The following is a 12,274-nucleotide window of genomic DNA, read 5'->3' as shown; positions in this document are numbered from 1 at the left end:
TTCCAAATTCCCCTTCAAACAGCTTTAAATGACACCTCAGAATTAATTTTGGAATAGTAAAATCCACAAAAGAATAGTGTGAAACAATTTTCTAGCCCAAGACAACAGAGAGAGTTGGTAGGAAAGTTTATTCATCTGGAATGACTTGGAACCTGGGACAACTGAATCAGCAACAACAGCTTCCTGAGATCTTAGCCCACTACATATTGGGGCAAGTAATCAGGTCAGAAGGAACTTGCAGGGGTCTCTTTCCTGGTACTAGATGCAAGATTTTGTTGTATTTGCCATATATGGATCCAGGACTTAGTGTTCCTCCAGCTTGGGAACAGAGCCCAGTTTCAACAAAAAAGTAAAAGTCTAGAAATAGGATGGAAAAATGAGCAAACAACAACAAAAAAGACTCTATCTATAGAAAATCACTATGGTGAACACAAATTCAAAAAGTAGGAAATAATCTTTGACAAACCCAAAGATCCCAAATTTTGGGATAAGAATTCATTATTTGACAAAAACTGCTGGGAAAACTGGAAATTAGTATGGCAGAAACTAGGCATGGACCCACATTTAACACCACATACTAAGATTAGATCAAAATGGGTCCAAGATTTAGGCATAAAGAACGAAATCATAAATAAATTGGAGGAACATGGGATGGTTTACCTCTCAGACTTGTGGAGGAGGAAGGAGTTTGTGTCCAAGGAAGAACTAGAGACCATTATTGATCACAAAATAGAAAATTTTGATTACACCAAATTAAAAAGTTTCTGCACAAACAAAACTAATGCAGACAAGATTAGAAGGGAAGTAACAAATTGGGAAAACATTTTTACAGTTAAAGGTTCTGATAAAGGCCTCATCTCCAAAATATACAGAGAATTGACTTTAATTTATAAGAAATCAAGCCATTCTCCAATTGATAAATGGTCAAAGGATATGAACAGACAATTTTCAGATGATGAAATTGAAACTATTTCCACTCATATGAAAGAGTGTTCCAAATCACTATTGATCAGAGAAATGCAAATTAAGACAACTCTGAGATACCACTACTCACCTGTCAGATTGGCTAAGATGACAAGAACAAATAACGATGAATGTTGGAGGGGCTGTGGGAAAACTGGGACACTGATGCATTGTTGGTGGAGTTGTGAAATAATCCAACCATTCTGGAGAGTAATCTGGAATTATGCCCCAAAAGGTATCAAAATGTGCATACCCTTTGACCCAGCCATACTACTACTGGGCTTATATCCCAAGGAAATACTAAAGAAGGGAAAGGGACCTGTATGTGCCAAAATGTTTGTGGCAGCCCTTTTCATAGTGGCTAGAAGCTGGAAGATGAATGGATGTCCATCAATTGGAGAATGGTTGGGTAAATTATGGTATATGAATGTTATGGAATATTATTGTTCTGTAAGAAATGACCAACAGAAGAAATACAGAGAGGCTTGGAGAGACTTACATCAACTGATGCTAAGTGAAACGAGCAGAACCAGAAGATCATTATACACTTCAACAATGATACTATATGAGGATGTATGCTGATGGAAGTGGATATCTTCAACATAGAGAAGAGCTAATCCAATTCCAATTGATTAATGATGGACAGAATCAGCTACATCCAGAAAAGGAACACTGGGAAATGAGTGTAAACTGTTATTTTTACCTTCTGAATCCAATTCTTCCTGTGCAACAAAAAATTCGGTTCTACACACATATATTGTATCTAGAATATACTATAATATATTTAACATGTATAAAAAAAAAGTAGGAAATAAAGTTAAAATTGAGTTATTAAGAAATTATCAAAGAAAACTGCTTGATATCCTGGAACCAGAAGGTAAAATAGAAATCACAAGATTTCATCAATCACTTTCTGAAACAGATTCCCAAAACAAAAACTCCCAAGAATATGACAGCCAGATTCTAGATGTTGCAAGTCAAGAATATTGTAAGCAGTCAGAAAGAAACAAACAAACAAAAATCATGAATCCACAGTCAGGATAACACAATATTTATTAGTTTCTACATTGAAGGAGCATATGGATTTAAAAATGACATTCTGGAAGGCCAAGAAGTTAGGATAACAACCAAGAATCATTTATTCACAAAGTTGATGGGCATCCAATTTTGAAATAGATGACTTTTAAGCAATCCTGATGAAAGGACCTGATCTGCATAGAAAATCTGACATTCAAATGCAAGACTCCAGAGAAGCATAAAATGATTAAATAAGATTAAAGAATATTAAAGAAGCATAAAAGAAAATAAGATTCCTGCTATACAAGAAAATATTTGTAACTTCTAAGAACTTTTTTACTATTGGGATAATTAGGAGTACACGAAGACAGAAGGCATGAATATAAGTCTAATATAGTAGGATATGTTAAAAAAAAAAAAAAAAGAAAACATGACAAACAGGAAAGTACTGAAAAAGTAGAATGAGATAAATTAAATCACATAGAAGAGAGAGAAAAGAAGTTGTATAATGGAGAGGTAAAAGGGGGAGGTGGACAGAATGCTTAAGCTTTACTCTCATTGGATTTGACTCAAAGAGGAACAGTCAGTTACCATATAAGAAATAAGGAGTGGAAAGTGATAAGAGAATGGTAAAGGGAAAGTGAGAAAGGAAAGTGGATTGGAGAGATGATAGAAGCAGAACACTTTTGAGGATAGAATGAGTGAAGAGAGAGAAAAAAGTAAGATAAATCAAGGATATAGAAAGAAGGCAGTCTTTAAATGAAGTAATCAAAGCTATATATAGTCATGTCAAAAAGCTCTTAATCATTCTTCATTAGGGAAAAGAAAAATAAAACAACTCTGAGTTCTCACTTTGGAAGTAAGAGATTTATTGATATAAAAGAAAATGTCAGATTCTGGAGGGGATTTGAGAAAACTGAGAAACTAAAGCATTGTTGGTAGAATTATGAATCGACGCAATCATTTTGGAGAATAGTTTGGAACTATGGTCAAAGGGTGCACCGTGTGCATACTCTTTGATTCAGTAATACTATTGATAAGTTTATATACCAAAAGTATTTCTTTTAAAAAAGGTAAAGATCCTAAATGTATATAAATGTTTATAGCAGCTTTTTTAGTTTTGGCAAAATAGAAAACTGAGTAGACACCCTTCATTTTGTAAGTGGCTGAGCAAGTTGTGGTATGATCATAATGTAATATTATTGTGCCATAAGAAATGATGAGCAGGATGCTCTCAGAAAAACTTGGAATGACTTATATGAACTGATATAAAGTGAAATGAGCAGAACCAGGAAAAAAACACAATGACAACCTTGTATAGTGATTAACTGTGAGTGACTTATCTATTCTCTCTAATAAAATGATTGAAGGCAATTCTGAAGGACCTATGATGAAAAATGCTATCCATTTCCAGAGAAAGAACTGTTGAACTCTGATCAAAGCATACTTTTAAAACTTTCTTTATTTTTCTTGGATTTTCTTTTTTTGGTCTGTGTTTTCTTTCACAATATGACTAATATGGAAATATGTTTTGCATGACTGCAGATGTATAACCTATATCAAATTGCTTGCTTTAAATAGGCATCAGGGGATGTAGAGAAGAGAAGTTAGAACTCAAAATAAAAAAGTACAAATGTTAAACATTATTTTTAATTGGGAAAAAGTAAAAAAATAGAAAAAAAGAAGAAAGTTAACTGATGTTAATTGGTTGACTGAACTAGGGAATTAGTAATTGGAGTTTAATGGTACATGTTGGTATGATACACATTGGCATAGGAGTATAAGATGATAACATTAGAGAAAGACATCTCTAAACTCGAGGAGAGAGGACTTGCTGGCCTTGTTTTTGGAGAATGAAGCAGAGAACTTGCTACATGTGTTTCTATGACTCCCTTTCCTTTATAACTTTATGGAAGCAGTAAGTGTCTTAGTGGATATAATAAGGTTCCTGGGAGTTAAGAATTCAAATCTGGCTTCTGACCTTACTATCTGTATCTTATACCGTGAACTTCTGTTTGCCTAAATTCACTGGAAAAGGAAATGGCAAACCACTATAGTATCTTTGCCAAGAAAACTCTATAGACAACCTAGGTGTACTGTGATCTACAGGATCACAAAGAGTTGGACTGGACTGAACAACAACATAACCTCTACAAAATTAGCTTGGTGCAGCAGTTAGAGAGCTGAATTTGGAGTTAGGAAGATCTAACTTCAAGTCTTACCTTTGAAACATTGCTTGAGAAGCTGTATGACTCTGAGCATATAGCCTTTGTGTCTCATTCTTTGAGATCATAGATCTTAAAAGAGTTGCATATCTTCATTGGTAGTTTGGATTTATTCACTTAGATCTGCCTTCTCCAATGGAAGGAAAGGTCTGTAACCAAACAAAACTAAACCTTGTAAATTCAGAGACTTAGATATAGCATACTTAGCTAATAAGTTCAGTACCCAAATTTTAGGCTGAGAGTTCCAATATTGTCAGTGGAACTTAAGGAACAAAGATAATAAATTTCATACAATGTACCTTGGAAAGCTGGGAGAAAAGTTGTTCTGCAGTTGTTTCCAGAGAAATTCTATAATTTGACAGTCAAAGAATCTAGAAAATAACATTTTTGCAAGCACTTTATTCTTTTTCTTATTAATTATGTTATCTGATTATACACAAAGAAAGTAAAACAAACTGAGATTAGCACTCCAACTGTGGTTTTAGAAATAGTTAATCAGTAAACATTTATCAAGAACTTATCTACCAGGCATTGTGCTAAATGCTGGAAATACAAAAAAGAGGTAAAAGATAGTTTCTGTCTTTTAAGGATCTTAAAATCAAAGGAGTTTACTACTTTAAAAATAATTTAAAACTTATTCTTTTAAGTGTGTTGTAACTCCTTCTACAGCATACAGCTAAAAACAAAATCCATTACTTTGTCCCCAGTCTTAGTAGGTAGGACCTTTTCTACATTTAGGTTGATTTTTTGGATTTCATGCATGTAACCTATCACTAAGTTTATATACAAAGCCATTTCAGGCTGTTAAGAACTATCAGAACTTTTGCTCTTTTTGTAAAGCCTTTAAAGCTAAAGTATGTAGCACTTTTAAATGTACAAATGTACAAATCACTTTACAAATATTATCTCATTTATGTTTTCAATAACCTTGAGAAGTAGGTGCTGTTATTATCCTCAATTTTCAGATTAGGAAACTGAGGCAAATGGAGGTTAAGTGACTTGCTCAATTACACAGCTAGTATATTTGAGATTGCATTTGAGCTCAGGTATTCACTCCTGGCTCAGAATCACTGCCATGTTGTGGAAAGTTATTTGTAAACTTTATGGTGTCCAGAGCAAAGTACTCTTAATCTGTATGAAAAGTATTTCTTTATAGTTTAATGCCTATGATTTTTTCAGTATATACTCTGTTAAAACAACAATAACAACATTGTTTAGTAATACCAACATTCTGTAGTCATTTATTCTAATTCTAGAAAGTTAGAACAGATTTATAACTGAAGGGAACCAAGAGAGCTACAGAATTGTTACAAACCATACAGCTTCTATTTGGAGTAATATCCAGAGCCACTGTCAACAAATACCAGAAACCTATTGACAAGCCAGAGATTTTCTATCTCTAGGGATGAAGATGTTTAAATGAAGGAAAAAGACACTTAATCCTATCCAACACCATGTCCCACTTTGAAATGAGAACATGTAGACACACACAAATCAACAATTATACTAAAGAAGGATCTTCATATGGTACTATATTTATAATGAAATAATTATAATTCTACCGTGGGAATAAATTCATGTTATGGACTAATGCCAATTGCTTTTCCTCTTATTTGGGTTGTGCCCAGTATTGTTTACAGATAGTCTATAACAAATTATTTTGAAGATAATATGTGCTTCTGAGAATTCTGCCTTAATCTTCCCCATCCCACATTTATAATATCCTTTCTAGTCTACAATTCTATGCTCTATTACTTATCCTTCCCACTTTCTAGAGAATAAAGACTATTGACCAATATCTTTTACCATAAATCTCGTTTTGTAACTATTTGTATTATACTCAGTGCCTGACAGCTCTACCAAAATGAGAGACAGTTAAGGAGTTTCATTTGTTTTTTGTGAAGATTTTCTGAAATCAGTGAATTTTGCCAAGATTATTTTTCTTCCATAATAACACTCCTTCCTCTTCTACAGAGCAATAAAATTATTTCTCTTTTTATTTTTGCATGAGTTGTTTTCTTCTCTGTGATCTTGTATTATTTTTCAGGATACTATATATTCAGCAATTACTTATTTAAAGCCTTGTGATATGGCTTCTATTGTTGTCTTAAGCTGTTTAAACTTTTTATTGTTTAATTCTTGCCATGTTTTTTCTCAACTAAATTTAAATTTCTTATTAATAGCAATTCACCTTCATATAGAACTTTAAATATATACAAAGTACTCTCCCAAAGGATACTATACTGTGAAACAGGTGGTCTAAGTATTGTTAACTCTTTTCACAGATAAGAAAACCATACCACTTACAGTTCTTAGTACAAAGTCTTATAGTACCTAATAATAAATATTTTGTTTTGAATTCATTTTAGAATAAAGAAATTTTAGGTACTGAACGATGTTATAAATACCGATCCCCAAAACCACAGGCTTAATAATAACCTAACACTCTAGCCCAACTTCTGCAAGAATCCTTTGGCAGTCAGTCTTATTCTCCTCCCTTTTAATATAGATGCTTTTCTTCTTGAATTATTTCCAATTTACCTTGACATATGTCTTATACATAGTTCTTTGCATGGTTGTCTCACCTATTCCTTGAAAATAGGTATGGTTTTTTCTCCTTTTCATTGTTTCCCTATTTCTTAGTGAAGTAAGTGCTTGGCACCAAGTAGGCATTTTAATACAGGCTATTGACTATGTGACTGGTAAAGTACTTAATCTGTCTGCCCCGGGAATTTGCCAAATTTATCCTTTTTTTTTTTTTTTTTTTTTTTTGGCCAAATTTGGAATTTGCCAAAGAAGGCAAATTCTAAAACTGACCAGCTTTCCTTTCTTTCTTGAATTTTCATTTTTTTTATCCTCTTTCAAATTAAACCAACTTTCTTTTCCAGGTCTCTCCCTCCAGTTCTATGACAGTGGCAGTTTAACACTAAAGCATGGTCAATTTTCTTTAGGTCTTTGGTATTTGAGTCTTAGGAAAAGAAGATTCTTTTGGCCATGACATTAAGTTACTCTAGTTCATGACCTATTTGCTTACTCTGGAAGGTAAGATTGTCAACACTATTCCAGTCAACTCCTAGAAAGTCCCTGAAGAAATATAACGTTCTTTCACTTTGAAAAGCAACATGAATCTTCTCAGTAGGAAAATAAATGAGCAAATCTCACCTCATTTCAAATGAGTTAGATCTTAGATTTTTGTTTTTGGAGCTGATTTAACAGTACTTGAGACAAAAATGTTTAGGCCTCATAGTAGTTATGAAAAATCAAAGCTTTTGTTAGAGGTTGAAGTCATCAAAGTTAAGGCAAAAAAAATCTATAGCTATCCTTTATATTTAGGGCTCTGAGGGGAATGTTGGTCTTCAGCAGGTTGACAGTACAAAATAGGCGAACCAGGTATTTTAGGATGCTGTGTCAGATTTAGATTTCATGTGTGGAAGCCTGCTAGTGTCTGGCATTAAACTATGAGTTATTGCTACTCAGGCTTGGCATATTTCTTTTGGCCCTCAGGGTATTCAAGTTCCACATTTCTGTCTCTTGAATGACAACATGGTCAAACTTAGCAGCTAGAAGCCTGCTGGTCTGTTTCTCCTCCACTTTCTTTCTTGAATAATAGAAAGCTGTTGTTAATTTAAAAACTGCCACTCATAGTTCATGGAAAGAGTTTTTCAGGTAAAGTCAGTGACAAATAAGAACCAGTGACTGTTATGGGGATCTGAGACAAGTGATAATTCAATACAGTTAATTATTTTTGTCACATATAATATCAAAAAATAATATATTTTTAAAAAACTAAAATGTATACTTCAAAATTGTCTTTCAAAATACCATTGCCAGTTAACTTGGCTCCCTATTTTTTTTTAAATAAATAAGATAGAGTATGAAGAAAACAAAGAAAATCACTGTCACCAAGTGGCCTGTTGCCCCTGTGTAACAAACACTTTTGGTGTGACTTGTTCCTGTTTTTTCTCTTTCCCTCCCCCACCAATCCCTCTACCTCCTTTTCTTTTTCCTTACAGCCCTACTTCTGTCACTGGATCTATGGTAACAGCTCAGGGCATGTTGACTGGCTGCTTCCTTTCTTTGTCTTTGTAGATTCTGTTGTCTGTCTGCTACTCATCAATTCAACAATGGGAGGCTGCCCCACTGCCTTTATTAGTCAGTCTTAGTTCAATTCAACTTTTTTTAAAATTCTAGAAATGAGTTTAGCTAATGTGATTGATTTGCCTCCCTCATAAATCGGTTTATTTTTCAATGAAAAAGAAGACATCTCTCAATTTCTAAAAAGATGTCTATATCTTATTAATAGGATCTTATTTTATGTGTATTATTGACTCAGAAAATAGTTTTAAAAGGCATATAAGAAGTCATAATTTCTTCTTATTATTATATTATAAAAACTATAGGTATTATTATAAAAGTAGAGGTATTATGCTATTATGTTATAGGTATTATTATAAAACTATAGGTAACTATGGTAGTTACAATGTAACTAATGTTAGGTGCTATAGGATGTTCAAATATCAGTTTCATGATTTCAGAAGTTCGTAGTACCTTATATTCATGTAGTATTTTACATTTTCAAAGTAATTTAAAGTACAATTCAAACAAAATGCAAAAATGCAATTAAATACCATTGTGCAATTATCAGTAGGAACACAAAGGTAAAATGAAAGAGTGCCTTGCTCTTAAGGGTAGAAGTAAATACATGATGAATTGAGGATAGAGAGACTACTTAGGGGTGAGGTGATGGTGGCAAAGGTGGTTAGGGAAGGCTGCACAGATTTGGTGACACTGATTTGAATTCTGAGCATTAGTATATAGCCTGTGTAAAATCATAGTGGAAAGAAATAGAATGTTGAATTTGAGAAACAGCTAATGGTAATAAGATTGAGTATGTATAGAAATACATAAAGGGGATTAATATGGGAGGAAAAAAAATGGAAACATAGGATTTAAGTCAGAATGTAGAAATTGATGAATTTCTATTTTATCCTAGTGTTAATAGGATCTCACTAACTAAAGACTTTTCCATAGCTTATGACATAGTCAAGACCTGTGCTATGGAAAGATTATTTTGGTATTTATGTGGAATATTAATTTAAAAATGGAGCTATTATGAGCTTACAAGATAGACTTGTGAGCAGAGAAAAGGGAAGAGAAAAAAAGATGTTATGGAGGTAGAATTAACAAGATTTAGCAACTTACTGAATGTATAAGGAGTGGGACATTGAAGATTTAAGATGTAAGAATCAAAGTTTTGAACATCTGTGGACTGAATGATCACAGTAATATTGACAGAAACATAGAAGTATAAACAAAAATGTAGGGGGAAAGATTTTAAGTACCTTTTTGGATATCCTGAGTTTGAGTAGTTACTGCATGTAGAAATATCCAACAGGTAGTTGCAAGACTGCAATTCAAGAGAGAAGTTATGGTAGAAAGATTTAGAGAACTGCAAATTTGATAGGAATCATCAGTACCATATGATAGTCAAGAATTTGAATGAAATATTTGGCTAACTTTATTTCTAGGTTTTTTTTTTTTTTTTCAAAAAATTGAAAATCAAATTCTCATGCTTTTTAGAATATGTTAACTCCTCTTACATCTTCTAGTTTATGGGAGAGATACAATGTATGAAGACCAAGGGAGGTGACAGTGCTATTGTATCTTTCCTGGTCAGATCATATCAGATGTGTTATTCTTAGAGAATAGAGGGTACTTAGAGGAGGTCACTTTGAATGGTGAAGTACCTTGAAGTTCATGTCTTCTGAGAATCAGTTGAAGGGATTAGACGTGATCTTAAAGTAAAACAAGTCTAATTTGTTTGTTTGTTTGTTTGTTTTAACTTTGACTTCAAGGAGAGAGTGAGAAGAGTTGCAAAGAGACACAGTTAGGCTTGATATAAAAGAAAACTTTCTAGCAATTATGTATCAATTGGGGCACTACTTCAACAACTATCACTGAATCCATAGGCAAGGCTCCATGTGTTTAATGAACCAGCACAGTAAAAAACAAAAACAAAACCAAAACTAGCAAAAAAGTCTATCAAAATAGCTCTCTCATAAGCCTGAGACATACTGTTCCATAAATAGGAGTTATGCTGTGGGTGGAGAGAAAGAACATATGTAGGGACACAAATGTAGAGAAAGGTGTATATGTTGGGAACATAATTGGTCTAGTGACTAGCAATCTGGGAGCATAATTAGAGATGAATGAAGAATGAATGTTACATGTGTGGCAGAGTATAGACAAAAAGAATTAATATAACTAGACCGCATACGTTGAGATATACACGTGTAAGAACATGTGTGACCTAGGGCCATGGATAATTTCCCACTGTGATTATTCACCATCATTTTTACATCCTGTGCATCTCTCCTGGGCATGTAACCTCTATCAACTGTGAGTCTTTGGGGGATATTGCTTTTTTCTGGATCATGTGGTCAATGCTGGTTACTAGGCTAGGCTTCTTTGTATGTGAAGTTGTAAACTTCTCTGTTCCCAGATTTATATTTCAGCTGGAATCATTACCCAAAATGCTGCATCTCACCCATAAGCTGCATTGCTCTTTCAGTTTAAAATGCAGAAGATTTAGATGTGTACAGTGTTGTTGTTCAGTTGCTTCAGTTATAGCTAAAACTTCCTGACTTTATTTGGGGTTTCTTGGCAAAGATACAGGAATGATTTGCCATTTCTTCCTCCACACGATTTTACAGATGAAGAAACTAACAAAAACAGGGTTAAGTGACTTGCTTAAGATCACACAGCTAGTATCTACTTCATGAATTTGAACTTAGGTCTTTACTCTAGGTCTGACTTTATTTCTACTATTTCACCCAACTGCTCAATTAGATGGATGTATGTGTGTATATCCATATACACATACATATATACACATACTTGTCTAGATGAATATAAAAACCAAGATCCATATTTATCTTTTATCTCTTTTTACATCTTCATTTATATCTAACATATATATCTATATCTTTACAAAGTTAGAGACTTTATATATCTAGTCAACAGATTATAGAGAAAAATCACCAACTCTTTTCTTCTGAGAAAGAGACTTTCTTTCTTTCTTTCTTTTTTTCTTTCTTTCTTTCTTTCTTTCTTTCTTTCTTTCTTTCTTTCTTTCTTTCTTTCTTTCTTTCTTTCTTTCTTTCTTTCTCTTTCTTTCTTTCTTTCTTTCTTTCTTTCTTTCTTTCTTTCTTTCTTTCTCTCTTTCTTTCTTTCTCTCTTTCTTTCTTTCTTTCTTTCTTTCTTTCTTTCTTTCTTTCTTTCTTTCTTTCTTTCTTTCTTTCTTTCTTTCTTTCTTTCTTTCTTTCTTTCTTTCTTTCTTTCTTTCTTTCTTTCTTTCTTTCTTTCTTTCTTTCTTTCTTTCTTTCTTTCTTTCTTTCTTTCTTTCCTTTTTTCTGAACCTTGATTGGAAAGGCAATTTCCTCTCCAGTATGAGATTCTCCATCCCATGCTCCAAGTTCTTTGGAATAAAGAGTTGTCCAGCTAACTAGTGCCTTCTAGCTTATCTTTTTTCTTTTGAATGAAGCAGAATGGTTGATCAAACTTCTCAGTCACCAAGGACAGTATATCTGTTAGAGACTTCACTTTAATTTAGGGCTTGATATTACTTCTTTCCCTGATTAATTTCCAATTGTTAAGTTGTACTAATAAGCATAATTTTCAAGGTTATATTTCTAGCAAATTGCTAATTTCTCAGAGTCAAGAATCATATATCCTATCAAAAACAAAGAGAGGAAAGACCCAAGAATAAAACAAGGCTTAGGAGCAAAGTTTTTATCTTTTTTTCTCTCTAGCCTTATCTCCATCCTCTCTCTCTCTCTCTCTCTCTCTCTCTCTCTCTCTCTCTCTCTCTCTCTATATATATATATATATATATATATATATATATATATATATATATATATATTTCCCCAACAACACAATTGAAGCTATCCAAAAAGTTAAATTATCTACTTTTCAAGCAAATGGACTCCCTCTTTTAGGGGGGTTTCAAATAAAGGAGATAATCCTTGTAAAGAGGTTTCTTTTTCAAGTATAAGTTGGATTCAATG

This window comes from Sminthopsis crassicaudata, chromosome 1 (genome assembly GCF_048593235.1).
Source record: "Sminthopsis crassicaudata isolate SCR6 chromosome 1, ASM4859323v1, whole genome shotgun sequence".
Taxonomy (NCBI): domain Eukaryota; kingdom Metazoa; phylum Chordata; class Mammalia; order Dasyuromorphia; family Dasyuridae; genus Sminthopsis; species Sminthopsis crassicaudata.
This window is presented reverse-complemented; position numbering follows the sequence as displayed.